The sequence below is a fragment of the Microcebus murinus genome, chromosome 3, assembly GCF_040939455.1.
Source record: "Microcebus murinus isolate Inina chromosome 3, M.murinus_Inina_mat1.0, whole genome shotgun sequence".
NCBI lineage: Eukaryota > Metazoa > Chordata > Mammalia > Primates > Cheirogaleidae > Microcebus > Microcebus murinus.
In genome coordinates, this window is record NC_134106.1 from 110,467,018 (window position 1) to 110,491,944 (window position 24,927).

Consider the following 24,927-nt stretch of genomic DNA (forward strand, 5'->3'; position numbering starts at 1 on the left):
GCTAGAATGGCCCCACTCAGTCAGTCTGTGTGTGGGGGTGGGGCTGTCTGAGACCCGTAGTCTGGAGCCAGCCTTGCTTCTTTGCACTGTCCCCAACTCCGCAGCTACTCCTGGGCCTCTGCCAGCAGGCCAGACCACACGCCACCAGGCCTCCCCTGCCTGTGATGCCAGTGGGGAGGTTCCCTGCACAGGAACACCACGTGGGCTGGGGGCACGGCCTCCCTTTGGGAGGAGGGTTGCCGTCTAGGATGCTGATCTGCCCCTGAAGGCATACATACCTCAGTAGGCTGTTCACGTATATGCCTTCTGTGCCCTGGACAATGCGAGACCTCGGTGCATGGGATCTGGTCTGCAGGTCTGACCTCTGGGTCCCAGAGTTGAAACTATATCACCACCACCGAGAGGAGTGCCGTTCCCAATACACCCACAGGGAGCCCAAGCTTGGTCTATGTCTCTCAGCCTCAGGGCTGCACCGTTTTCCTGGGATCACCGTGCCAACAGCACCTGGGAGGTCTGGCGGGTAGAGAGCTCACAGTCTGAGTTCCTCTTAGTCAGCTGTATGGCCCCAAAAGGGAAGGTCCTGTTCCCTGTAGGTGCCTCTGGCTGGTGGCTGTATTGTCTCTCTGGGCAGCCACGGTAGAATCGGGGGAGGGGAGGAGGCAATATGGCGCCTGCCGTGCAGCTTGGGTCTGTGCACATTGGGGTGCTCCAAGGGAGTTCGGAGCCTGGTGCTGCCTCTGCTACTGGCTTACCACTCACTGGTGGCGGCAGTCGCTGGGCTGGTGTGCGCAGGTCTCTCCACCCGCTGGGGAGTCCACCAGCAGTCTGAGATGCAGGGGAGGGGAAATGGCTGATCCACCAACCCTTCCTGCTGGTCTCTGTGCTTCTCTGGTGGTCTCAGCTTCCAATTCTCCTCCGCAACCTCCTTCTGTGAGTCTCCCATGGTCTCAGGTACTCCTCCTTCCGACCCTCGTCCGATGTAGTCTCGTCTTCTTGCTTCTTTTTTCTAATTTCTGCTAGAATCTGTCTTTTCTGCAGAGACACTCTGTTTGGCGGTGTTTCTCGTCCACCATCTTGATTCCCTCTCCTCTGCTGTGACGTTCTGAGAATCTGAGTAGTATAGCAAGGATTGGAGTGCAAACTTGCTGCATTCACCGTCCAGCCACATGGCTGTGTGATCCATCCCATAGGGGGATGATTTCTCGTTCACCAACCTCCACACTCATGCAAGCAGGGAAGTGCTTAAAGACAGCATGAAGAGGTAACATGGATGGGCAGGCAGGTTGGATAGGAGGCAAGAGCAGAAAGTAATTTGAAATCTCCAGGGCATGGTGCAAGGTCGCCATTGCTGGGAGATCTATAAACACCAGCAGCTTATTCCTCGCTTGTGAAGGGAAAGAAAAGTGAGACAGATTGCTCATTTGACTGAGTTGTCCAGTGGACTCGGGCAACCCAAGCACTGTGAGGGAGGGAGTGGAAGAGGAGGTGAGTGCCATCCTCTGGGGACCCTCCCCAGGGGTTTCCAGCAGCCCACACCCCGCTGCTGGGGATGCGTGGAAAAGGGATAATTTTCACCCCTCAGCGGAGATTCTCAGTGGTTCCTGGCAGCCCAAGCACAGCTGGTGAGGGAGTGGAAGAGGGAAGGAGCTCGCTTCTTGGTGAAGCCTCCTGGTAGATCCCAGTGTCTCATGTCTCACCAGGGAGGGGAGGGAAGAGGGAGAGAGATTGCTCCCCAGGTGGTTTCCCCCATCAGGCAGTTCCCCATCCCACCCAACTGCTCCTGCTTTGCTCCTAAGGAATAGAACCTGCCCTAACAGGTTCTACAGGAAGTAGGAAAGAAAGTGATCTTCCAACTCTCATGTAGGACAACTGTACCCCCAGCACATTCTGGGGTTTTGAGATAGGTGGTTCTTTCCAAAACTACAGACTCCACCCCCGGCAGAGTAGTGAAACAAACCATTATTCAAGCTGAAACCAGAGGCTGGACTTCTGTCTCCTATTGCTTAGTATCCATTGCTGGCCTGTTTTTCCCCAAAGGCCCAGACCCCTCCCCTGAAAGGGTTTAGTAAGTGCCTCTCTAAGCTGATACCCAAGCTGAGACATGAGCCCATATGCTGGAGGCAACCTGGAAGACAGGGTCTTCAGCCAAATGATCAGCCCCCAGCCCTGGAAATATGCAGTAGTGAGGGAGTCCACTTTTAGGTCCAAGGCCCACCTAGGTTGCAGAAGGTCCTTGTCTGCGACCAGGCCACTGGTATTCCATAGAGAAGGGCCTGACCATGCATATGAAGGAGCAGAGTTGCCAGGCAGGTCGGTCTCTGTTCTGGGTCCCTCAGTGCTCCTAGGCAGGACCTCTTCAATAGCCCTGAGCCTTCTACTTCACACCATCCAGATAAACTCCATTCTTGGAGTGGTGGAGTAAAAAGAGTTGATGTCTACTACAGTGAGTTGGTTTGGATCATCTGTTAAAACCAGAATACAAGGGCTTATCTTTGGTCTCCAGGTAGTTGCCAAATTATAGACTTGTATTCTGAGAAGGAGAATCTCAACGAGAATCCCTAACAATTGTACCAAAAGACACTTTCCACCAAGAGCTGCCACATATGTGCAGTGAATGATGTCTGAATAACTTTTTAGCAATCCCCCTCTAGCCACAGATCAAGGAACCTCTGAAATATAATCTCTTAAGCTGGCCAATACCTATTGCTTATCTCACCACAACTAAATAGGTAACAGGGCCCAAGGATCCCCTGGGAGAGGCACGGTACTAACAAAAGGCTGAGAGTCCTGTTTAACACTTTTAAAGGTTTAGAGCTCATTACATAGGTATTGGAAAAGCTTGATAACTGACCTCCCCTCACAAACCATAAGCAACAAGAAGAGACAGTAACCTCATAGCTCATCTGAGTGCCTCTCTCTTTATACGAGTAGTTGATAGAGGAATCACGCTCAAAAGAGGGATTTAATTCTCGGGAGTCCAAGCAAGGGTTCCAATCTCACTAATCTCTAGTAAAGGTTGGCAAAGACAACAGGTCAAAGATAACCCAACAGGCACAAACTCCTCTAAGACAGTATAGGTCCACAGTACATTTCCCCAGATCTGCCAAGGATTGTCCCTCAGGAATTCCAGATTTTAGCTCATAATCCTATCCCTGCACCTCCGATCCTCAATAAAGCGCCCAGATGAGAAAGAACCAGTGAAAGTTTACAGGAAACATGAAGGAGTAGAGAGAAAAATCACCTCCAAAGCAAAATATTCACTCTCCATCATCTGATACCAACATACATGATATGAGTAAACTGACAGAGGAAGATTTCCGAATATGAATTGCGACAAAACTAAATGGAATTGAAGAGAAAATAGAATCACAACATAGAGAAACCACAAGAACAATACAGGAAATGAATGAAAGATTCTCCAAAGAAATTGAGACTATCAAGAAAAACCAAACAGAAATTCTGGCAAGGAAGGAAACAAACAAGGATCTCCATAATTCAGTGGAAAGCCTAAAGAACAGGATGGACCATGCAGAGGAAATAAGCTCAGAACTTGAAGATTATGCCTATGCTCTAAACAAATCAGAGGAAGAAAGGGATCACAGAAACAAGAGACAAGACCAAAGTTTACAGGAAGTGTGGGATTATGTTAAAAAGCAGAGTATCAGATTGATTGGGATTCTGGAAGGGGAAGAGGAACATTAACAAGGGCTGGAAAACTTATTTCATGGAATACTGGAGGAAAATATACCAGGCATGGCCAGAAATCTTTATATCCAAATACCATAAGCACACAGAACTCCTAGGAGACTCAATATGAAAAGGCAATCACCTCGCCACGTGGTTTTTAGGCTGACCAAAGTAAACGTGAAAGAAAGAATTCTCCATGCAGCGAGATGAAAGCAGCAAATGACCTATAAAGGTAAGCCTATCAGACTAACAGCAGACTTCTCATCTGAAAGCTTATAAGCCAGAAGGGATTCAGTGCCTATCCTTAATCTCCTAAAACAAAACAAAGCCCTACCTACAAATATTTATCCAGAAAAATCAAGTTTCATCTATGAGAGAGAAATAAACTCCTTCTCAGACAAACAATCACTGAAGGAATTTGCAAAGATCAGACCATCCCTATAGGAAGTTCTCAGACCTGCATTTCTAGCTGAAACAGCAGTGAACACTCCTCAAAGTAAAATTGTCAAAGAATTAAAGTTTAGATCTCAAACTAAATGATGGCTCAAGGAGTAAAACAAAGCAACAATTCTCCACCCAACAATATGAATGGTATTATTCCTCCAATTTCAATCCTTTCAATAAATGTAAATGACTTAAATTGTCCTCTGAAGAGACATAGACTGGCAGAGTGGATAAAAATTCACAAGCCTAGCATATGCTGTCTACAGGAAACACATCTAACCCACAAAAATCCCTCCCGGCTGAAGGTCAAGTGATGGAAAACTATCATCCAGTCAAATGGGAGTCAAAAGAAATCTGGAGTAGCTATACTATTTGCAGATAATATAAGCTTTAAAATAGCAAACGTAAAAAAGGATAATGATGGCCATTATATAATGGTGAATGGGAAGATCCAACAAGAAGATTTAACAATTCTTAATATCTATGCACCCAATATAGAAGCACCCAATTACTTAAGCTACCTTGTCTAATCTAAACACCTGGTTACACAACACTGCCATAGTAGCAGGGGACTTCAAAACTTCATTGAATGATCTGGATAGAATCTCCAAACAGAAAATAGGCAAAGAAATAATGGACTGAACAAAGCTCTTGATCAAAAAGGTCTGACAGATCTTTATAGAGCATATCATCCAAATAAACTTGAAGTTGCATTCTTCTCAGCAGCCCATGGATCCTACTCCAAAATTGATCACATGCTAAGCTACAAATCAGATCACAAAAATTCAAGAAAATAGAAATTTTACATTGTATTTTTTCTTATGGTGGTATAAAATTGCACTTCAATTCCCATAGAAACACTCAACCCCTAACAAAATCATAGAAACTAAACAATCTATTATTGGAAAATTATTGGGTAAAGGAAGAAATTCAGAGGGAAATCAAGAATTTCTTCAAACAAAATGATAACAGTGATCCTTCTTACCAAAACCTGTGGGATACAGCAAAAGCTTACCTGAGAGGAAAACTAATAGCAATTAACACTCACATCCCCAAAACAGAAAGCTTAGATACTGACAACCTAATGAATAAGCTCAAGTAATTGGAAAAAGAAGAGCAAACAATTTCCAATCCTAATAGAAGAAAAAAAGTAACAAAGAGCAAAGCAGAACTGAATGAAATGGAGAACAAAAGAACTATACTAAAGATCAACAAAACCAGAAGCTGGTTTTTTGAAAAGATAAACAAAATTAATGACCCTCTTGCTATATTGACAAGGACCCAAAGGGAAAGGACTCTAATAAACTCAATAAGAAATGAAAAAGGAGAGATCACAACAGATAACACAGAAATACAAAACGTTATATTTGACTATTATAAAAAACTATATGGCCCAAAACTACAGAACAAAGATAAAATGGACAAATTTTTGGATTCATACAACCTCCCTAAGTTCACCCAGGAGGCAACAGAATTCCTGAACAGACCAATCTCAAGCTCAGAAATTGAAGCAGTAGTTAAAAACCTCCCTAAATGGAGGCCAGATGGCTACACTTCAGAATTCTACCAAATACACAAAGATGAACTCATACCTATACTACAGAAACTATTCCAAACCATTGAGAAGGATGGTATCCTTTCTAACTCATTCTACGAAGCCAATATCACCTTGATCTCAAAGCCAGGAAAGGACACAACAAAAAAAGAAAAATTACAAACCAATATCCCTCATGAACACAGATGCAAAAATCCTAAATAAAATTTTAGCATATAGAATTCAGCAGCATATGAAAAAAATAATTCACCATGACCAGGTGGGCTTTATTCCAGGGATGCAGGGATGGTTCAACACACACAAGTCTATGAATGCAATTCACTTCATAAATAAAATACAGAACAAAGACCATATGATTCTGTCAATAGATGCAGAAAAAGCATTTGACAAAGTCCAACACACCTTTATGATAAAAACTCTTAACAAAATAGGCATAGATGGCTCATACCTTAAATTTATCAAATGTATCTATGATAAACCCACTGCTAATATCATTCTAAATGGAGAAAAATTAAAATCTTTCCCCCTTTGATCTGGAACTAGACAAGGATGCCCACTATCTCCTCTCCTATTCAACATAGTGCTTGAAGTCCTAGCGTTAGCAATCAGGCAGGAGAGGGGTATTAAGGGCATTCAAGTGGGGGCAGATGAAATAAAACTCTCACTCTTTGCTGATGATATGATATTATACCTAGAAAACCCCATGGAATCTTCCAAGAGACTCCTAGACTTTATAACTGAATTTGGTAAGGTTTCAGGTTATATAATAAATATAGACAAATCAGAAGCATTCATATATGCCAAGAACCATCAAGCAGAAAATAAAATAAAAAATGCAATACCCTTTACTATAGCCCCAAAGAAAATTAAATATCTAGGAGTATACTTAACGAAAGATACAAAAGATTTATACAAGGAGAACTACGAAACACTAAAAAAATAAATTGCAGAAGATTTAAACAGATGGAAAAATCTACCTTGTTCATGGATTGGTAGAATCAATATTGGTAAAATGTCAATATTACCTAAAGTGATCTACAGAATCAATGCAATACCCATCAAAATACCATCAGCATTCTTTACAGATCTAGAAAAAGTAATTCTTCGCTTCCTATGGAACCAGAAAAAAACCTCGTATAGCCAAAGCAATCATAAACTAAAAGAACAAACTGGGAGTTGTCAGTCTTCCTGACTCCAAGCTGTACTACAAAGCAATAATAGTTAAATTAGCCTCATATTGACACAAGAACATAAGCATGGATATCTGGAATAAATCTGAGATACCAGAGATGAACGATCAGTATACGGTAATCTAATCTTCGATAAAGCTGATAAAAATATACAATGGGGAAAAGAATCTCTCTTCAATAAATGGTTCTGGGAAAACTGGTTAGCTACATGCAGAAGAGTGAATCAGGTACCTCTCATCTCTCACAAAAATGCACTCAAGATGGATAACAGACTTAAACTTAAGGCATGAAACCTTAAGAATCCTGGAAAAAGATGTTGGGAAAACCCTTCCAGACATTGGCTTAGGCAAAGAATTCTTGAGGAAGACCCCCAAGGCAATCACCACAGCATCAAAAATAAACAAATGGGATCTGATCAAATTAAAAGTTTCTGCACAGCCAAGGAAACCATCAGTAGAGCAAATAGACAACCCACAGAGTAGGAAAAAATATTTGCTCGCTACACCTCTGATAAAGGTCTAATAACAAAAATCTATCTAGAACTCAAAAGAATTAACAAGAAAAAATCAAACAATCCCATCAAGATATGCACCATGGAAATGAACAGAAACTTCTCCAAAGAAGACCGAATAATGGCCTGAAAACATATAAAAAGTGCTCAACATCTCTAATCATCAGAGAAATGCGAATCAAAATACAATGAGATTCGACCTAACCCCAGTGAGAATAGCCTATATCAAGAAATCCCCAAACAACAAATGCTGGTGAGGATGCGGAGAGACAGGAACACTCTTACACTGCTGGTGGGACTGCAAATTAGTGCAACCTTTGTGGAAAAGAATTTGGAGATACCTCAAACAGCTAGAAATAGAAATACCATTCCACCCAGCAATAGCATTGTTGGGCATCTACCCAAAAGAGCATAAAACATTCTATTACAAAGACATCTGCACCCAAATGTTTATGGCAGCACAATTCACTATTGCACGGTCATGGAAACAACCCAAGTGCCCGTCAATTCATGAGTGGATAAATAAAATGTGGTATATGCTCACAATAGACTATTACTCAATTCTAAGAAATGACGGTGAGCTAGCACCATTTATGCTATCCTGGATTAAGCTTAAGCCCGTTATCCAAAGTGAGGCGACACAAGACATGGAAAATGGGCTCCACATCTACTCGCCACCAAATTAGTACTGACTGATTAAAACTATGGTGCTCAAATAGTGGTAGTGCTCACCAGGGATTCGGCGGGGGCACCCAATCTTAGGGATGTGGCAAGCATTTTAGAGAGGAAGGGCATAACTCTAACCCTTCTTAGGGATAGGCAAAGATATACAAAGTAACCAAAATGTCAAAAACAAACAAACAAACAGAAAAGAAAAAAAAATCTTTTCATCAGGTGGTGGGCAGGCGGGAGGGGGGAGGAGGAGAAGGGCGTGTACTTACATGATGTGTGCAGTGAGCACCGTCAGGGGATTGGACAAGCTTGAGTCTCTGGCACATCGTGGGGAGGGAGGTGGGCGGGCAGGGGCAATATTTGTAACCCTAACAATATTTGTACCCCCATAATATGATGAAATAAAAGGAAGAAAAAAAATAATAAAAATAATTTAAAAAATAATAAAAATTTAAAAACAAACAAACAAAAAGGGCAATATACATAACTTAAACATTTGTACTCCTATAATATGCTGAAATTTTCAAAAAGTATATATTATCCAGAGACAAATATATATCTTAAAATAAAATTTCATTTATTTAGGATATGGCTCATAATACAAATATGACTTCTATAGAAGCAAAAAAGGCAGAGTTTTCTTCTTTCCTATCAAATTCAAAATAAAATCATTACAATTAATTTGTCACAACAAACCTCTCTTCTCCCCCTCCAAACTGTCCAAGGTATAATTTTTTTTTAGTACTCTAGCTACCCTATGAGCTAGATATTACTCTTATTTTAAAGAGGAGCAAACTGAGGCGTAGTTAAGTTTAGTGAATTTCCAAAGTCTACACAGCTGGGACGTGGCATAGCCAGTTTTGGAATTCAGGCTGACGGGTTCAGATTCTTGGCTTAGCCGGTGATGATGGGACTTCCCTCAAAATCTTGCCTGAGGGTGACAAAGCAGAGCAGACATGCGCCAGCTTTGGCTACTTCTTGGCTGTCCACTGCAGGTCACTGTCCTGCATGACCACTCAGTAAAACCTAAACCTTACAGCGGGGGTGGTGCTTGCTAAGTTATAGGCTTGGCTAGTGATTTATTATTTCTAGTATCACAATAAATCCTTAAATCTACTCTGCAAGTTAGGTATTATTTTCTCATCAACAAATGAGAAAACAAAAGTAGTTATAAATCATTAATTTGCTTCAGCCGTTCACTCTAACTTTATGCTTACTGTACTTTTTCCTTCCTCAAAATGTTAACATTTCTGAACATGTTTTCTCTCTTATGATAAGTCATCAAGTATTTGTTTGAGAACATTATAGTCCCAACTGAGCCCTGAGAACATAAATATGAACAAGGCAGGTATGGCTCCTACCCTTATAGAGACAATAAGAATATAAACCAAAACATAGATTATTATCACACACATTAGGAAGCCCAGTTCCAAGTAGCTATAAACATACACAAAACTTTCCATCAATTCTGCTCCAGTGCTGAGCCTTTTCCCCTATTTTGTTCCCCTTTTTACCCCCAACAATACAATAACTACCTTAATTTATCACCCAATCACTCTTAATTCTCAGAAGATTTGGCTTCCATTGTAACTATTAACATTTCAGGATGATTCTGCACTTTTAAAAGGCTCTTGAAAACATTATCATATGCTATTCAATTTTGTTTTTATGAATATATGTGTAATATATGTTTTTCATAATATAGGACTCACCGAAAAAGGTCCTATCTTCGAGGATCAACTATACTTCTTTTCATCAGGTCATAAGAAATCTATCGTTGCTCATTCATTTACATCTTTTGCTATTAAAATTCTAGAGTTAAATGCACTAATTCATTAAAATAATAAGAGCATCCTATGTCTCAGGCATAATTTTCTCATCCCTTTTACTATTTATTATTGCCTTTTAAGACTCTTTCCAATGGTCTTAAATTTTCTGTTTTTATTCTCTATATGTATTCATGTGCACTTTATGAATTTCATCCATGTATTCCAGCCCCCAAGAGAAGAAGCTCTAAGAAACTTCACCCTATCTGACCTTCCCCCATGGACCCCACCCCTACCCCCCGCACCACCACATAGTCCAGGACCTTGGTTACATCCTGTCATCAGTGGGTCCCAGCTGTTGCTTGGCTCAGGCAGGACAAGAAACTTGGTTTTGGGGGTAGAGAAAAAGGGAGCCAAGCCACAATTAGTTTACCAGGTTTCCAGAATTCTCTTCTTTAGGAAAATTATTTCAGTGTTAACACCACATTGCATATATATTTAAACTAGCATTCATTGGGTTGTGTGGTAACCATATGTCTCACCAGCTATCTTATGTATACTGTCACATTTGAGTCTCATAATAAGTAAGTGTCTATGTTCCTTCTAACCACTAGGAAAATCAAGGGTTAGAGAACCTGAACACTTGTTCAAGTGCAGACATGTAGAAAGTGGCATCCATGGCATTTAAACCATTCTGGTCTCATCCTAATTGCCATCACTTAGCTGTTACACTGTTTTGTTTCCCCATTTGTGGGAAAAAATGCAAATAGAGAGAAGGAACTGAGTGGAATAACAAAGACATGAATTTGACCTCTTGTAGGACCTGCTCATGGAAATTCATATTTCCTAGATAACAAAAATTACACAGATTACACATAGCTTGTTGAAGAAATTAAAGTCTAGGGAAAAATTGGATTTAGTTTAATTTATCTGTGCATCTTGCTACTTTAGATTGTCTTTATATATTTCATATTCAGCAAGTCAGCATAATTTGCACTAAATTATTTGATGCACCAGCAATCCAACATTCAGCAGGGTTCACCTCAGAAAATTGATGATGAAGTGAATACTGTTGATTTGGATTTTAGTCTCTATTATGTTCCTATTTTATAAGCACTATATAAATGAGGACAAAACCATCATATAGACTACAAATCACACATTCACATCTAGCAACACAAAAGGCAGACACATATTGTTATGTTGAAAATGCTACAAGGCAATTGGGAAACACTCAGAGTTTATTAACATAATAGATTTTCTTCATTTTGAATTAATACAATTCATTAATTTTTAAATACTTCTGCTGTTATCCATTTATACAATAGTCTGGTGAAGTGAGTGAGGTGTTATTAACTACCTAGGAAAAAATGAGAAAATGCAAATCCAAGCTTATTAAAATTCTCTTAAGTCAGCATTAAAATGAACACTTAATGTCCCTAATGTGTAGTATCTTATTCAAACCATTTGACTACAGTCTCAATTAGTGAATGTACTCATCAATGGTGGTCATAAAGAGATCTTAGTTGTGTTGCTGTGGGTCTACTAAGTGATGAGATCTGTTCAAAAACAGAGATATACTGATTTAAATGTTTGAGGGCTTTTAAGACTAAAAAGTCCTTTGAATTGAAAAATGAATTTAACATGCAATAAAAATCTCTATTTTTACCTCAATTTCCTACCTTTTTTGTCAATTTCATATTAACAAATGTCTTCTATGTGAATTCAAAGGCTTTAAATTTTTAAAAATTCTTCCAAGATAAATTTTAGATATTTTAACAATTTTGTCTTCAAATAGTCCTGAACATTAAATAGCTGAACAGATGGGTAACAAAAGAGGATTTTTTTGGTTGTATCACAAAAGGAAAACTATTGTGAATTGACATCTAAGTCTTTCTAAACAGTGGCCATTTAAGTCTATCATCAGAATATTTCCAGTGTCAATAATCCAAAAATTAGAAATCTAGCTTATTTCTATTATAAACTTTGATTTTATTATTTAGTGAATGTATTATAAGTTATTTATAAAGTTTATATGAGATGTAGGTATAGTAGAAAATAAAGTAAAATTAGTTTTGTCATAGTCCACTTCTGGTCTTTCAAAAGAACACCGTGTCTGTTTTTTCAAAATCCTCTTATACCTTGTGTTCAGCTGAATATTAGTTCAAGCTGACACTGAGACCAGAGACAACCACTGGGAAGACAAATATAATGGATTTTGTTTACATGTTCTTAAAAATAAATATTAATTCATTGCAATTGAGATTTATGGAAGTTAGGGATGATTTATGTGCTTGAATGGAATAAACTCTGAATATCAAATGAAATTCCTGTACCTGCTATGTATTTGCATCTGAGATATGTGAGGCACAGAAAATATCTTTGTGTTTCTCCATAGTTACCGCTTTTCTTTTTTAAACTAAAATTTTGAATCCTAGACTGAAAGCAAGCCCTGAAAATAATTTACAACTGTATAGATAGTGAGAACTCAAGAGAGAACTATTAATTCTGGAGCTGGGTGTTTACATTTCAAAGGGGATGATAAGGCCTAGGAGTTTGGAAATATCTGTAGGTTGCAAAATTAAAGAAATTGGGATTATTTGGCCTTTAAATTTATTTATATTCCAAAAGGTTAGAATGAGAATGTAAAATCCTTTCCATCACATCTCTGAAGGGCAAAGGTTTAATTTCTTTTTATTTTATTTTATTTTAAGTAGAGAAAGTAGAACAGCTGCTTCTCTCTTCTATATAAATAATAAATACCCAGCTTCATTTTTTTCTCAGCATTTGTTTATGTATAGGACACCTGGCCTAAATTTATTATATCTCTTCAGGGGTAAGAATTGTGATGTGGGGAACTACATAATTAATAACTGCTTTTAATTGAATAGTGATATTCTATCTCTGATTCAAAAACCTTGTGCATGTATTCAGGACAAAATTGATAAAGATAAAGGTCTAAGTGAAATATAACCCTAGACCTAACACATTTCATATATACTACAATCCGAAAACATAGATAGTTACTATGAGAAACTAGGTGGAGGGGAGATCAGAAGTAAGGTATTAAATCTATTATTATTATTAGAAAGCAAAAGTATATATTATAACATCAATACTTGGCCAATATCACTTTCTTCTCTATGTTACCACAGCAACCCTTTACTACAATATTTATCACGTCCTGTAGTTGCTTAATTGACATTATAATATTTTGATATACTAATCAATTTTTTTGCTCTGGTAATTCATTTTGATCGTTTGGCTCTTTCCCATTAAACTACACTGCGACATCTATGTCCTAGATGTCAAGTAAAACTGCTGAGAGAAACTAACAAGGCTTAATTTTTAAAAGGTGTTTGTGTTCACAAACCCTCGTATTGAATATAAAAACCTAAGACTCTGAGGATCTAAGACCATAAAGTCTAAAACCACAGACAGTAGATTTAGGAGACTATTTAAGAAGATCCTCATTTCTAATCATCCCTTCATTCAAATAAATAGAGATTATCATTTTGGGGACAAAAGTGAGAATTGGTAGAGAAGCAAGAACTTACAATTGTCTCTTCCCTTAATAAGAGGCTCCTTCAAGGAGATAGATTTGAATTAATGAAACTGCAAATAGGTTAAGAGCTCAAACAACAGAGAATGCTGATGCTTTGCTTCCTTGGGTGGAACTGAGAAGGCAGCAGGTCTCATAGCAGGGTGTGGTGAAAGCATAGTCATGCAAGGTGTTCAGCCAGATTAATCAGACAGGTTCCTACAGGCACGGCTACCATATAAATATATGTCACAAAAGTTCATGTGTTGAAATTTAGTGGCCAATGTGAAAGTTTTAAGAGGTGGGGCTTTTAGGAGGCGATTAAGTTATGAGGGCTCCACCTTCATAGTTCTGAGGAGGACCCTTAAAAAAGAGCTTGAGGGAGTGAGTTTTCTGTCTTCTGCTCTTTTGCCACATGAAGACACAGGGTTTGTCCTATTTTTTCTTCTGTCCTTTTACCATATGAGGACACAGGCACAAGGTACCATCTTGGAAGGGGAAACACGGAGCCCTCTCCAGTCACTGCGTATGACAATGCCTTGATCTTGGACTTCCCAGATCTAGAACTGTAAAAAATACATTTCTGCTCTTTGTAAATTACTCAATCTGTGGTGTTTGTCATATCATTGCACACAAACTGAGACGGCCTCCATCTATTCTAGGACAGGCACACTTTACTAAGTTTCTGATAGGAAAGAGGATCTCACACAACAAGCCATTGGGACCAAGAGGCCTTGAGGTAAAATCAAAGATATATTGGCAATCTGTTTCTACCAATCACCAAGAAGATATGGGACAAGATGTCTTACTAGGTGACAATGTAGAGAGATGACAATCAAGGACCCCTCACATGACACCATGGCACCATATAAATCTCTCATCTTCTGACCACTAATTTAAACACAACTCAAGGAAAAGATAAGGGAAAACTATAAAGGAGATTACTCTGAATAAGCTAAAATGAACAGAATTGGCTGAGATTTAATTTCTGTCTTCTGGTAGAATGGGGCTCATGGTAGAAAGTAAACCGAATAACAGAAAATTTAATAAAAGCTATTATTATTATCATTATTACACCTGAGATGGCCTGAATATCAAATCACAAAATTTACACAATTATATATCTTCCCCACTAGACTATATTCTCTTCCCTAAGAATCAGTCACTGTGTATTTTTCTTGCCTTTTCCCCTGTGGAATCTACTTGTTAAATGAATGAATAAGGCAACCATGAGGGGACACTAAGAATTGAGAAATTAGAAGGCATGATAGGTAATATATATTTAGGTACAATATATCTTTTCCATCATAAGATTCTACAAAACTTAGAACTTTGTTTTGTCTTCACATTTCTACAAACATGTAGAATTGAGAAATTAGATGATATGATAGGTAATATATGTTTATTGACAACATCTCTTTTCTGTCATAATATTCTATGAAACTTAGGACTTTGTTTTTTCTTCACATTTCTCAAAATATGTAGTGTTAACATGATCCTCTGTCTTGAAATTTTTGTTTAAAATGATTAATGATAGTAATACCACAAGCTGTTCTCCAATTAAAACAAAATTTTCTCTTCAGGAAATACTTCTAGAGTTAATATTTTTCAGTTCCTTTAGTCACTGTTGTGAAAAATATGAAAAGAAATTCATAAAACTGTATTTCCTGTAACACTTCCTTACTATTTCAATTTGAGTTGGAATCTTGGGCCCTTTTAAAAGTTTCAGCCACAATGTGCCAGTTTTCTAGCTTACTGCAGGAATAGGTTCTTCTTGTGCTTCTGTATAAGTAACAAAGACTCTCCAAATGAGATGAACTTGAATGCCCATTCAATGTGGAATATGTTGTGTGGGTGTGTGGATGGAAGGGAGGTGCATGCATATGCATATAATAAAGATATAGGGTACATAGCACAGAATTCTTTTAAAAATGTAATAAAATGACTTTGAAAGAGCAAGTCTTTTCACAAATACATACACAGCACATGTGGCAATTTTGTTGAATGCGTTACTTCCCACACTTAGAATATTTCTTAATTGATGGAAATTTTTATCAGAATAAGAACAGAAGTAGATAAAAACACCATGAAATCAAATGTGGGAAAAATTTTTATTTTGCTGTTTGGAATTAAAATTAACTATTTCTGACTCATTATAGCTAATAAATGAGACTGTGAATAGCAATTGATTGAAATCAGTGAAGCAAAAATGGCTTATTTAAATCAGTGCTATTGAATCAGAGTCAATCACATTTCAACCAATGTCAAAGAACAGCATCAGAAACGGCCCATTGTGAAGAAGGGCAGACTCAGAGTCTTTCTACTGTCTCAATATCAAATCATGATAAATAACTTTTATTCCCTATACTGGAATTTTAGGGACTTATTAGGGGACCAAGTCATAAAAGGGTTGCTGAAGTAGTGAGGTGACACCCAGTTCACTGAATAACTCAACCACAGCAAGGCACAATATCCAGATCATCAATGCTACAAGAACTTATTCTTGGAATAATACAAGGGTCAAAACTTCCATTAAAAAATGTGTATGGGGGTACGGGAGTCAGGGAGATGGTAGAATAGAAGCAGCCTACACAGCACCACTCTCATGGAGAGGATCAAAAGTGTCTAGTAGATATCTACCTTTGGATTGATCATTTGAGTGACATCCACCCTCCATTTACCTGTTCAAGTTTCTGAAGTAGGACACAAACACACCACCCATAGAACCATCTCTACCTTTCCTAAGCAACAGAGGTCTTGGTAGAGGAAAGCAGGTGTACTGCATCTGATTTGAGCTGAAAGAAGAGGCCCCAGGAGAGAAGGAACCAGCATAAAACTCTGGCACAATGTAAAAACAGGCTATCTCAACACCCCCAAAGGATCACAATAGCTCTCCAGTAATGATCTCTAACCAAAAGGAAATTGCCGACATGACAGATATGAAATTCAGATTGTGGATGACAAGTAAGATGAATGGAATTGAGGAGATAGTAGAAAACTGTTTCAAAGAAACTAAAAACATAATTCAGAATATGAATGAAAAATTAACTAAAGAGATAGATAACATTAGAAAAGAGAAAACAGAACATAAAGAACTGAAAGAGTTATTTAGGGAATCTCAAATTATAACATAAATCTTTAACAAACAAACTAGACTAAGTAGAAAGAAGAATTTCAGAGCTTGAAGACAAGGATTTTGAAGTAACCCAGTCAGTAAAAAATGTAGAAAAACAACAAGGAATAATTAACAATCACTGCAAGAAACCTGGGATTATGCAAAACAAACTAATATAAGAACTATAAGTATCTTTGAGGGAGAAGAAAAAGCAATAAACACAAAAAACCTATTTGAGAGAATAACAGGAAAAACTAACTGGTATCACTGGAGGCCTAGATATACAGATACTAGATGGTCAATGAACACCTAAAAGATTCATAGCAAAAAGGACATAGCTAAGACATATAACCATCAACATGACCAAAGTCAAAGTGAAGGAGAAAATCCAACAAGCTGTGATAGGAAAGAAACTAGTTACTCACAAAGAAAAACCATCAGAATAATGGTAGACCTTTCAAAAGAGATCTTTCAAGCCTGAAGGGATTGGGGTCCCAGTTTTAGTCTTCTTAAACAGAAAAATAGCCAGCCAAGAATTTTGTATCCTGGAAAACTAAGTTTCATAAATGAAGGAGAAATAAAGTCTTTCCCAGGCATGCAAACACTAAGAGAATTTGTCACCACTAGACCTGCCTTACAGGAAATGCTTTGAACTGCTCTATACAAGGAACCAAGCAATCAATATCCACCAGTGCAAAAACACCCAAAAGTTAAAGTTCATAACTCTTATAAAGCAGTACTACAAAGGAGAAACGAAGCAATTAGCTATCATTCAACATGATGAATAGAACAGTATCTCACACTTCACTACTTATATTGAATATAAACAATCTTAAATGATTCATTTAAAAGATATAGACTGGCTGAATGGACAGCTCAAGTACGTGCTGTCTCCAAAAAACCCATCTAAGCCACAAGGATACTCATAGACTAATGGCAAAAAATACTCCAAACTAATATAAACCAAAAGTGACCAGGAGTAGCTATTCTGATATCAGATAAAATAGACTTTAAATCAATAATGATAAAGACAAAGATGGTCATTATAAAGATAAGGAAAGTAATTCAGCAAGAAGATATAATAATCCTAAACATATATATGTACCTAACACAGAGCTGTCAGATTCATAAAACAAATTCTACTAAAGCTAAACAAAGAAAGACACAGCAACATCATAATTTGCTGGGACTTCAACCCTCCCTGACAGAACTGGACAGATCATTGAGGGATAATATCAACAAAGAAACACTGGACTTAAACAGGACCCTAGAACAAATGGACCAAACAGATAGCTACAGGACATGTTGCCCACAAACTTCAGATGTATATTCTTCTCATCAGCATATGAGACATGAGACATTTTCCAAAATTTATCATATGTTAGCCCACAAAACAAGTCTCAGAAAACTTAGAAAAATTGAATCATTCTATAATTTCAATCTTTCTCAAATCACAGTGGGATAAAACAAGAAATCAACTCAAAGAGGCACTCTCAAATCTACCCAAAGTCATGAAAATTAAATAGCCTGCTGCTGAATTATACTTGGGTCAATGATGAAATTACGATGAAAATAAAAATATTTTTTGAACTGAATGACAAACATGACACAAGCCTTCAAAATCTATGGGATACAGGAAAAGAAGTTTTAAGAGGGAAGTTCATAGCCTTAAATGCTTACATCAAAAAGACAGAAAGGTATTGCATTGAATCTGTAGATCAGTTTGGGTAGTATAGACATTTTAATGATGTTGAGTCTGCTGACCCACAAGCATGGTATGGATCTCCATCTGTTTACATCCTCTGCTATTTCCTTCTTCAGTGTTTCATAGTTCTCCCTGTAGAGGTCTTTTACCTCCTTGGTTAAGTATATTCCTAGGTACTTTAATTTCTTTGTTGCTATTGTGAAGGGAATTGAGTCTTTGATTTGGTTCTCAATTTGATTGTTGTTGGCATATATGAATGCCTCTGATTTCTGTGTATTGACTTTGTATCCTGAGACTTTACTAAATTCATTGATCAGATCCAGGAGTTTCTTGGTTGAATCTTTGGGGTTTTCTAGATATAATATCATATCATCAGCAAACAGTGAAAGTTTGATCTCTTCTGCCCCTATTTGGAAGTAAATAGGGGCAGAAGTAAATTGGGGTCCCCTGAAGGGACCCCAATCCCTTCAGGCTTGAAAGATCTCTTTTGAAAGGTCTACCATTATTCTGATGGTTTTTCTTTGTGAGTAACTAGTTTCTTTCCTATCACAGCTTGTTGGATTTTCTCCTTCACTTTGATCTCTTCTGCCCCTACCTTTAATTCCACTTTCCTGTCTGATTGCTGTAGCCAGGACTTCCAGCACTATGTTGAATAGAAGTGGAGATAGTGGGAAGCCTTGTCTGTTCTAGTTCTAAGTGGGAATGCTTTCAATTTTTCCCCATTCAGTATGATGTTGGCTATGGGTCTGTCATATATGGCTTGAATCATTTTTAGATATGTTCCTTCTATGCCTATTTTCTTAAGTGTTTGTATCATGAAAGGGTGTTGAATTTTGTCGAAAGCTTTTTCTGCATCTATTGAAAGAATCATGTGGTCTTTGTTTTTGCTTCTGTTTATGTGGCGAATTGCATTTATAGATTTACCAAAAAGTCTCCAAACAATAAGTGTTGGCATGGATGCGGAGAGAGAGGAACACTCCTACACTGCTGGTGGGACTGCAAACTAGTTCAACCTCTGTGGAAAGCAATATGGAGATACCTTAAGGAGATACAAGTGGATCTACCATTTGATCCAGCAATCCCATTACTGGGCATCTACCCAAAAGACCCAGTGAGACTCTACAAAAAAGACATCTGCACCAGAATGTTTATAGCAGCACAATTCATAATTGCAAAGCTGTGGAAACAGCCCAAATGCCCATCAATCCAAGAATGGATTAATAAAATGTGGTATATGTATATCATGGAGTACTATTCAGCTCTAAGAAACAATGGTGATATAGCACATCTTATATTTTACTTGTTAGAGCTGGAACCCATACTACTAAGTGAAGTATCCCAAGAATGGAAAAACAAACACCACATATACTCACCAGCAAACAGGTATTAACTGAGCAGCACCCAAATGGATACATAGGAACTACAGTAATTGGGTATCGAGCAGGTGGGAGGGGGGAAAGGGTGGGTATATAGATACATAACGAGTGAGATGTGCCCCATCAGGAAGATGGTCACGCTGGAAGCTCAGACTTGTGGGCGGTGGGGGTAGGGGCACTTTTTGAAACCTTAAAATTTGTACCCCCATAATATGCCGTAATAAAAAAAAAAGACAGAAAGATCAAAGATTAATGACCTATTGTCACACCTCAAGGAACTAGAAATAGAAGAACAAACCAAACTCAAAGACAGAAGAAGAAAAGAAATAACAAAGATCAGAGCAGAACTAAGCAAAATGGAAAACAAAAGCAAAATTACAAAGGATCAATTAAACAAAAGGTTGGTTCTTTGAAAAGATAAACCAAATTCATAGACATCTAGCTACATTAACCAGAAATAGAAGAGAAAGGACCTAAATAATCTCAATCATAAACAAAAAAGGGAGACATTACAAATGATACCATAGAAATACAAAATATCATCTAGGACTATGATGAACACCCCTACACACAAAAACTAGAAAATCTAGAAGAAATGGATAAATTTTTGGAGACACATAACCTCCCAAGCTTGAATAAGAAAGAAATAGAAATCCCGAATAGGCCAATAACAAATAATGAGATTGAAGCAGTAATAACCTCCCCGCCTCCCCCTCCCCAAAAAAGACAGTTCTGGTTCAGATAGATCTACAGACAAATTCTACCAGGCCCACAAAGAAGAATTGACACTCATTCTGCTGAAAGTGTTCCATAACACCAAGAAAGGGAGAATCCTCCCTAACTTATTCTATGAAGCCACTATAACCCTGATACCAAAGCCTGGAAAGGACACAACAAGACAAGAAAACTACTATATCCCTTTGAACACAGATCACTTTTCAACAATGTACTGGCAACAATAAAAATAAACAAATGAGATTTAATTAAACTAAAACATTTTTCCACAGCGAAGGAAATAATCAACAAAGTGAATAGACAACCTATAGAATGGGAGAAAATATTTGCAAACTATACATCTGACAAAAGGATAATATCTAGAATTTACAAATCAGCAAGAAAAAAGCAAACAAAACCAAACAAAACCATCACAAAGTGGGCACAAGACATGAACAAACTCTTCTCAAAAGAACATAAACAAATGACAAAAAAACATGAAAAATGTTCAACATCACTAATTATCAGGGAAATGCAAATTAAAACCACAATGAAAATTAAAAACCACCCTACCCCTGTCAGAATCACCATTATTAAAAAGTAAACAGCAATAGATGTTGGTGTGGTTGTGGTGAAAAAGGAAGGAACGCTTACATACTCTTGGTGGAAATGTAAACTTGTACAACTGCTATGAAAAGCAATATGGGGATTGCTAGGCTGAAAGGTAGGTCTACTTTTAATTCTTTGAGGAATCTCCTATTAGGTATCTACCCAAAGGAAAAGAAGTAATTTTATAAAAATTACCTGCACCTGGATGTTCATCATAGTTCAATTCACTATGGCAAAGAAATGCACTCAACCTAAGTGCCCATCAACTGATAAATGGATAAAGAAACTCAGCCATAACAAGGAATGAAATAATGGTTTCGAAGCAACTTGTATAGAAGCAGAAGCTATTATTCTAAGTAAAGTAAGTATCTTAAGAATGGAAAAACAGATGTCACAAGTTCTCGCTTGTAAGTAGGAACTAAATGAAGAATACATATGGTCATTAAGACCTGCAATGGGCAATGCAAACTAAGAAGTGGAAGGGAGATGAGAGATAAAAATCCACCTATTGTGTACCAATGCATGCTTTTCTGTTGGGGGAACACCGAAAGCCTTAACTTCAGCATGACATAATTTATTCATGTAACAAAGAACACTTGTACACCCTAATATTTTTGAAATTAAAAAAGTAAAAATGTGTACAACAAAGGATTCCTTGATGAGAAATATTCTTTTGCACTGAATGAAGAAGAAAGTAATGTATGTCATTGTAAAGAGATTTTAAATAAATGAGCATTTTGATTACTTTTTAAAAATTTCATTATACTATTTTCCAAACTAGCTGCAATTTACTTTCTAGGATTATAATACATAAATAGTCTGATTATAGTTCTTCCTAAACACACTTTACCAGATGGATTCATTTTTGATCTTTTAAACACAGCTAGCCTTTCCACATATCAACTTTAACAACTATTCCAGATATTTTCTGAGGACTTACTTTCAGTTTTTCAAATGTCAATTCACCCAGGAATTCTCCTTAGAAGAAGAGTTTAACTAAAGTTAAAGAAAAAACTCTAAACTCTCTCTCCTGGACTAACAGTATTTATCATATACATAATGTACAGTGATTTAGGACATTTTATCTTCCATAGTAGAGAGTGACCTATTGAAAAACAAAGATGAACTCTTCCTTTGTTTCACCAACAATGCCTAGCAGAGTGTGTACACAGTTGAATAGTAAAAGTTTATTAAGATGCCTAATTGATCTGTCTGCATCATTACAAACTAGTTTACTTTTAAATTCCTGAAACTTCAATTGCTTTGTCTAACTACAACTCTAGGAAGAATCCAATTGAAGAAATATATTGTGGGACATGAACTTGGAGAGGGGTAGGATGGTCCTAAATTCATTTGGAAGATGTCTTAGTCCATCCCTGATGCTATAACAAAATACCATAGACTAGGTAATTTGTAAATAAGTTTATTTTTTCACAGTATTGGAGGCTGGAAAGTCAAGATCAAGATTTGGTGTCTGGTGAAGGCTTGTGCCTTCTTGCTACATCCTCACATGGGGAAAGGGGCAAGAGGGATGACGGCTGTGTGCTCACGTGGCAGAGGAGACAGACGGGCTCAAGGGGTGAAGGTGCCTTTGCATTTCTTTAATAATCACTAATCTTATTCTTGAGGGCACTTCCCTTATAAAGGCTCCACCTCTTAATACTATCACATGTAAGTTTCAACACATGAAGTTTGGAGAGACACAGACATTCAAACCACACAAGAAGCTTTAGAGGCTACATAGTGTTGTGTCAAAGTCATTGCAATTGTTGCCAGAGTGATCTGGGTTGCGATATTGCCTCTGCTGATTGTTAGCAGCAAGATTATTGACAAGCTCCATCTCTGACAATACCTCAAACTTCAGTTTTCACATAGCAATCACTTATTTATCGTTTTCATATGCCAGACACCATACAAGGTACTTAGATTAAAAGAATAATAAGACACTACCCTGTAGCTAAAGGAGCTGAAGTATTGCTCTTTGTCTAGCTAAGAAGTACAGACATTTTTTTGTAAATCATTGGTTTTTAAATGGTACTTTTTGAAGTCTTAAAGTTATTTGGAGGATCTCCAGGGCCTTTGATCATGCAAGGATGTGAAGAAGGGATAGGGAGGGCTAAAGTGAAACTGGTTGGAATCTAGGTCTTTTCCTTTAACCATTTTAGCTTTTCTTTTATCTGTTTTTATTTGGGGTTTCTACATAAGATTGAGCTTGAAAACCAATATTATTTAAAAAATAAAAAGGATGACAAAGTTCTGCTATGAAATATAAGAATAGTGTACAGGGCCTACGTATGAATGAGATTGGATGTGTCCCATAGAAAGTGGCCGGAAAGGGAGTGTTGGGTTCTGCAGAAACTTAAGTGGTAACAAAAGGACAGAATTGGGATGGAAACTCATGCTCTCTGATATGCTGATATGCTGTGCTCAGAGACTCAGAGCAGTGTTCAGCATTTGTTCTTCCTCTTTTTGGCCATTTTCACATGTCATTCATTTCTCTCTGCTGCTGACGATGCCCGCTTCTCAGCAGTGTGGCTGTCTAATGGTCACTGCATGCTGCTGCTCCGGGAGAGGAGGGCGGTCTGGCCGATCCTTACCCGCCAGCCCACGTTGACTTATTCACTCAGGGACTCTCGGCCTCACGACATTGACATCAAAAGGCTGCCAGATGTCTTCTTTATAAAATACCTATCAGCACATGACTCTGCGAATCTATCATTCTCCAGCCTGTGGACATAGAGCAATCATTTAATTGATCCAGTGGTAATCCTTTCGGGCTCTCAGTTGCTACTTGGTATTTTCCTAGTTCTCACTCTATTTGAATGGATTAAAATTTTTGTTTTGCTAATACATTTGAATGCTATAAATCTTGGCAGCACATTTGAAGGAATATAACTTCACTAAACAAGTCATCAGTCATTATTACACAATTACCACTTAACTATAACAATGTCTTATGGGACTATAAAAGCATCCACAGACCACCTGGATCTAAATTTAATCTTTATGATACACAGAGTAATTGTGATCAAGATCTATAGGTTTTAAACTTTCAAAATCTTGGTATTCTTTGAAGTTTAGATGAAATAATCAATGTAACAGACTTTGTGTAATGATCAGCAAATATTTGGTGGTCAATAAAAGCTAACTTTTTTATTATTTTCAAATTATCATATCATTATGATTTTTTGAAACCAATAATTTACATTGCATTAACTTTTGGTTTCCCATCCAGATTTTCTCCCTTGGATATTCTTCAGGAAAAGTCTTTATGAAGTTAATAACTCACAGGCTTAATTCTTATTCATTTGCAGCTACCTTGCCTTGAGCGATGCTGCCTGTCCTACACAGCTAGTGTTCATTTGATGATCCATACATATTCACATTTAGCATGATAAGACTACCTTTTACACTTTGGTTAGAATTAGGAGGTAAACCAGCAAAGTTTTAGATAATATCACAAGCCATGACAGTGGGAGAAGAAATACTGGGCTATGGTATAAAATCTCTGAGTCAAAGCAACAGCAACGATTGTTGATAAAGCATTGAACTAATATTGAAGAATTTGGAATTCTACCTTAGCCCTCAATTTTTTTTACTTTAGAATATTAAGGGGGTATAAACATTTTGGTTACAAATACTGCCTTTGCCTCACCCAAGCCAGGGCTACAAGCATGCCTTTCCTCCATACAGTGTGCTCCACATCCATCAGTTGTGAGCTTATCCACCTCCAACCCTCTACTCCCATGAATACTACTACCATGTGAGCACCTTAGTGTTGATCAGTTAGCACCAATTTGATGGCGAGTACATGTGGTGCTTATTCTTCCATTCTTGTGGTAGTTCACTTTGGAGGAAGGGCTCAAGCTCTATCCAGGGTATTATAGGAGGTGCTAGATCATCATTGTTTTTTCTAGTTGAGTATTTATCCATGGTGTAAATATACCACATTTAATCAATTCATTCATGGACTGAAGGGCACTTGGGTTGTTTCCACATCCTTGCAATAGTGAGTTGTGCTGCTATAAACATTCCAGTGCAG